Source organism: Triticum aestivum, chromosome 1B (genome assembly GCF_018294505.1).
Source record: "Triticum aestivum cultivar Chinese Spring chromosome 1B, IWGSC CS RefSeq v2.1, whole genome shotgun sequence".
In the NCBI taxonomy this organism is placed as follows: domain Eukaryota; kingdom Viridiplantae; phylum Streptophyta; class Magnoliopsida; order Poales; family Poaceae; genus Triticum; species Triticum aestivum.
The window spans coordinates 675,549,883-675,555,921 of record NC_057795.1 but is presented as its reverse complement, the minus strand read 5'-3'; the positions used below and the strand labels follow the sequence as shown (position 1 = coordinate 675,555,921).

The 6,039-nt window shown below is 43.4% G+C and overlaps 1 long non-coding RNA gene across 8 annotated transcripts; it reads right to left on the bottom strand.

Moving 5' to 3' along the window:
- Window positions 1–2,101: 2,101 nt before the first annotated feature.
- On the bottom strand, window positions 2,102–5,716 carry LOC123148015 (uncharacterized). Of its 8 annotated transcripts, none has more exons than XR_006473589.1 (7): window positions 4,388–5,716; window positions 4,001–4,154; window positions 3,819–3,912; window positions 3,524–3,660; window positions 2,672–2,818; window positions 2,299–2,584; window positions 2,102–2,200 (listed from the first exon to the last, which is right to left on the bottom strand). It is a non-coding gene; the product is annotated as an uncharacterized lncRNA (long non-coding RNA). The 8 variants fall into 8 exon arrangements; XR_006473596.1 differs by having other exon boundaries at window positions 3,528–3,660; XR_006473597.1 differs by having other exon boundaries at window positions 3,597–3,660; window positions 4,388–5,715.
- Window positions 5,717–6,039: the final 323 nt, after the last annotated feature.

Here is a 6,039-nt window from a genome sequence, read left to right as displayed (position 1 = left end):
TATGCCTACGGCAAAGCCGTCGGCATAGATTCATCTATGCCGACGGCTTTGCCGTAGGCATAGCCCTGCCACGTGGCCTTGCATGATTCGTCCCCGTTTTTGACGGCGCCGTCCGTTGCCGTCAGACGAAAAAGACTGCCGACGGCTATACTATGCCGACGGCTGACGCCAGGCCGTCGGCATAGGCCCCTATGCCGACGGCTTTACTATGCCGACGGTCTGACAAGACTACGCTGACGGTATCTACGCCGACGGGTCTATGCCGACGGCAGCCGTAGGCATAGACCTATGCCGACGGCTTGGGGGCCTATGCCGACGGCCCTTGGCCGTAGGCATAGACCGCGAGTCCGGTAGTGATTTATGCTGCAAACAAAATGAATTCCTTGCTTCCAGGATGAAGCCCCCTCTTTGAAGTGATTGATCCGCGACGCAAATAGTGATTGATCCGTGATGAATATCATGTCTAAAAACCACGAGGTTCCAAGATAATACAAACTTAAACAAGTTATACAAACATGAGAACAAATAAAAAGTTAGGACAAAGCATGAGATTGGTATAGATATCTAAATGAAAGGGGATCAGCTAGATCCAAATCATGAGAATCAAAGTCCAAAATGTGTTGATGAGAGACATATGGTGTAAAATGAAGTTGAGCATCTCCCGACATCTTGTTATCCAGCTGAAGCTTCTTACACAGTTTAAAAAAAATCATCCTTGTAATCTGTGTCATTAACATGAAGAAGAGTCATTAGATCTAGCACTCTCACATTTAGTAAAAAGAATGTAACAAAGTCAACATTTGACCTGGTGCCCCAATAACAACGCCAAACATAGTCTTCAGGCGCATGCCAAGAGATGTTATAAGATTCCGATGTTTAGGGCACCACAAATTGTTTTTCCCTGGCCTACTTGACTAGCAAAATCATAACCAAATGAAAAGCAACCAGTTTAGGACAATAAGCCCATCAAATGAGAGCCGATTGTTGTGAATCGTCAAGGAAGAATTGTGACTCGAATGTACAACTTTTCCAAGCATGGAAAGCATCCACTAGTAGAAAATAGGGCATTTGTCCCGATTCGTAAGGGCCTTTAGTCCCGGTTCATGAACCGGGACTAAAGAAATCGGGACTAAAGGGTCATTACTAATGTCTCCCCCCTTTAGTCCCGGTTCTAACACGAACTGGGACAGATGGTCCTCCACGTGGCCGGTGTGCTAAGCCTAGGCAGGGGGGCCTTTGGTCCCGGTTGGTGGCACCAACCGGGACCAAAAGGCGATGTTTTTCTTTTTTTTTAAGAAAAAGTGGCTGCTTTAGGGTTTTGGGGGGTTATTTTTAGGTTGTTATTAGCTAGCTAATAGAGAGAAGTGTCCTCTCTTATATCTTCGTCCTTGGTTTATCAAGGCTGCTGCTATGTTCATTTCACCCGCTGATATAATAACTCATGCATGCTCGCATCATACATCATCATATATAATAACAACTCCTACTAATCATGCATCATCATACAACTTCTACTCGTTATTAATAATAAGTCATACGATCATCATCCTCATAGTCATCGAACCCAACCCTACATAATTGTTCTTAGCACATGATCATCAGTATCAGGTAGGACCTAAACACCCTTAAGGTAAAATAGCATAAAATAATATAGACCCAGACTCTCCATTATGAAGAATGAAGATCATCCTGTCTCCAATTCTTGCGCTTCGCTGCCTTTTGCTTCCAAGAAGCTCCTTACGATTGTCCATACATTTTCTCCATTCTTTGATTGTCATGTCTTCACTTCTTTTAGAAACCCGGTATGGACAGTTCAGATTCGTAGGAAGACCCGGTTGTATGTTCAAAACATGAAGGCTACCGTCCGTATACATCAGATGAGGCACACAATCATTCGGGATTATCTGTTGAAAAACATAGTAATAACTTCGTAGTTAGCAATGATGTACTAGTTTTAGAAGTGTGCAAAAAGATGCACTAATGTCGTAATAGTAAAAAATCTTACCAGGGTATCTCCATGGTAGTTACCGTAGTTCAACACGTGCACTAATGGCATGTATTGACCATAATGTTGAGGAGTTCGATTGTAGACATTGTAATTCTCAAGATCAGTACAAAATGCGATCAGATGATTTTTCTCCCTATAAGTTAATTTGGAGCCATCGGTGTAGTGGGTTTTGTCTACCATCTTCCGCACATTCTTTGAAGAATGAAAATAAGTTGTCAATGGAAATAAGATGTCAACTATTTTGAAATAAACAATATAAATTACTTAATAATTAACTATGTTAAGCTCACATGGGGGAAGAATTGGAGGTGTATCCACAAGGACCCAAATCGAAGGTCTGTCTTGCTCGATTGTAGGATCACCAAGATCCATGGTGACAAGCATACCCTCATCAAAACCATACATCTTGCAAAGTGCTTTCCAATTTTTGCTATTCTTTTTGCTTTCTTATACAACTTTACTTGAAAATCCATACCATGATGGGTCCTTAGGAGAATTTGTTTTGGTTTCCATACTTTCATGGTCTTCAAAACCCATCCTCTCCAAGACATAGCGTTTTGCATAGCATGAGATAATCTAGTCGAATTGGAAAAGGAAAAATACACGTTAAAATAGTTGAAGTCGTGCTTAATTACGAAAAAAACTATTGCCGTCGTTGCGTACCGTATGAACATCGAAGGTCTCCTCGAGCTTAATGCTGAAGCGTCAATCTTCGTCCAGCTCAATGAACCTGTCGCACATACCTCGGTCATCGTGGCACCAGTCGTACTCCCCGGGCGATTTTCGTCGTCCGAGTACGACATTTCCGGCCTATGTTCATAATTCAAATATTAAACTAGATCATTACTATTAATCACGGGTTGACTATCGGTGATGGTACGTAGCTCCTCCTTTCATTCCCGAGTGCATTATTACACCAAATTATCTAGCACACGGGAATGAAGGAGAACTTTTCCAATATGAGCATTCAATAAGCAAAACCAAATCATAAAATAAGCAAATCAAATCATAAAATAAAGTAGTATTCAAATTAGCATGCATTCAATTATAAGCAAAAGTACATCATCTCTTGGTGTCCATACATCGTCGAATATTATCACTAATACTAGACCATACTGGCGCGCGTTGCTGCGCCCGTCTATTTTTTAATAAAATGATAGAAATTTCCATAACTATATGAAGTCAGATTGCATCAAAGTTAAATTCATATAGGCTAACTTGAGATACTGAAGTAAAGGTCGTTCTGAATTTGCAGCAGAGCCATATGTCATGGACATGCACACGAGTTTTATCTTTACATGAACCCTTTATCATACAATGAGGTTTCTAAGGATTGAGGGTGCCAAGTCTAATATATGTGGAAAGAGCATGTATATTAATTCAAACAACAATGTTCAAAAGGACAAGATAATAGTGAACACATTTATGCTATTCTTTTTGCTTTCTTATAGGATTAACTATTTCTAGTATAGTCATGGACTATGTGACAGAATTTGTGTATGTCAAAAAAAGCACCTACAACTTGGAATCAAAACCAGGATCAGAGAGGTGCTTCCTAAACTCTCGGGAGATTATGCTTGATGAGCACCTGAGCTGCGATCCCGCTTCACTGCACAAGTTTGTCGAAGATATGCACCTTGAATTCCTTGGATCTGACCACATTAGAACACAAAATAGGGAAAACACTTCACAAATGCAGTAACAGTTTTGGTGCTCTCACTCACTGAAAGCTGTGTGACTTCTTATTTTTCTGAGCCCAATGCTACCCAAAAATGGAAGAAAGGCGAGAGTTGCAAGTGCACAAGCTTACCAATGCACAGTCATGATGCAGTATATGTGAAAGAGAAACTTCAAGTTTCCGTAGTGCACCAACATCTAGGCTGAAGCGAATCATCAAAGGAAGGCTATACAGAGATAAAATATGCGAATTATATTGGAAATATAATTGTATAAAACAGGAACTGTTTTTATTGGTAGGATGGGAAAGCCCACCATCAAAGGAAGCACATCACCACAATAACAATATCTTTGACATTACAGAGCGTAGTAGTGGCTGCTGGATGTCACAAATCATTTCATTCTTGTGTGCATGTTCAAATAATCATCTTCATCTTATTTCCAGTAGCATTTAGAAGTCCCCACCTAGCTGCATTTGAAAAAGATCGAATCTTTCATCATATGCTGAAGACAATATTTAAATTGAAAGGTTATGTTGATATGAAATCAAATCACATATTTGCTAGACCAGGGTAGCAAACACGATGTCTGCGCAAGACAAGGAGCAGAACATACAGGAGCTCAGATAATTTTAGGTTTAACCAATTGAAGATTTAAATCAAATCACTGGCATTTACTTGGTTGCATAACTCAATCTCTTACCAAAGGGAACCCATCCTTGCTATGAAGCATTTGAAGATAGGGAATTGAGGATATAGAAGGCACTGTCTTGCTCCTGCTACTAAAGGTGACATATAATGCATTAGAAGAATGCTTGTGCTATGAAAGATTCAGAAGTACCACTAAATATATAGAAAAAATAAATCATAAAAGGAAAGTCATACTGTACAACTCTGATGAATACTGCAAATTAATTTGCAAGTGCGATTATTGTGGTTTCTGGAGAGGTAATGGAACGTGATAGCAAAGGGCCTGAAGGTCAGGAGAACGTTGATCTTGGCATTGAAGATAATGTGACTGCATTTGCTCATGGGCGTAATAATTAAAACTCGATGAAGTTTCTAACAAAAATATACACAATGAAGTGCAAGGAGGCTCTGACCATGATACTGGCAGTGCTGGAGGATGACCTTCATAACATTGAGGCACACGTGGTCATTGTTGACAGCCATGACCCGTATGCTGACCGAAAACTGATCCCTCTCCCTCTCCATCAAGCCCTTCCTGGCCTCCATCATCATGGCATCCAAAAGCATCCCAATTTGCACCAATTTTGGGAAGGAAGGGAAGAACGCTTTTCCAATATCAATTAGCAGGTGACGCGGGAAGAAGAGAAGAACGCTTTTCCAATATCAATTAGCAGGTGACAGTCAGTTGGTAATTCTCACCGAAGACTATGTCGACGGGGTTCATGGCCGTGTCGCCGATGAGCCGCCAGGCGTTGGAGAAGTTGACGCGGGACGGCATGCTGAGCTTTCCTAGTCGTCGGGGCCAGAGTGGAGGGCGTGCAGGTGAATGAGCTAGGTCGGGGCGGCGTCGCTGGAGCACGTGGCGTCGCTCGACCGCGACCGAAGAGGGAAGAAGGAACACGTACTACCGGCGGCGGCCGAGGGAGATGAAGGCGGAGGTCTTGCTGGTTGCAGAGGAGCTCGATCGGGGCGGCGTCGCTGGAGCATCTCAAGATCGCGGCGGCGCTCAAACGGGGCAGCAGAGGGAGATGGAGCAGGTCCTCGTCGCGGAGGCGCTCGTGAGGGGCATCAGGGGGAGAAGAAGGCGGCGCTACCGGGGCGTCTGGGAAAGGGCGGCGTGGCCGCGTCCTTCGTCCCGTCGGCCGCCGGCGCGAGGCACATGGAGCAGTGGCGGCTAGGGTTGGGGTCGAGCGAGCCGCGTGGGAATGGGCCTGTTGGAGGAGAAGGGCCTGCTCCATTCATCAGCGACGTACACGGTCCCGGATGAACCATGGGCCTCCAAAAATGTTACTGGAGTAGCGACCCTTGACGAATAAGGCCAATCGCTGTCCACGGCGCGCGGTGGAGTGATTTCCACGTGAATCGGACGACCTAGAATGATTGGATCGCGAGAATGGATGGCTGAGAATCTGATAGCCTGAGATGCCTCGAAAAGTGCTCGGTTATAATCTTTCCCTACTAATAAACCACGGATCGCTTCTGGTCGTCCGTCCTTAGTACTTTTGCAGAAAAGTCCCTGATGTTTTAGTTATTCAACCCGCAGTCCCTTTTTAAGTCAGAAAACGTTTCGTTTAGGATGTTTTCGTTAAAAGCCCCTGTAGTTTCTTGTATTTAACGCGCGATCCTTTTAAAGTGAGAAAACGTTTCGTTCGTTTCTGGGCTTGG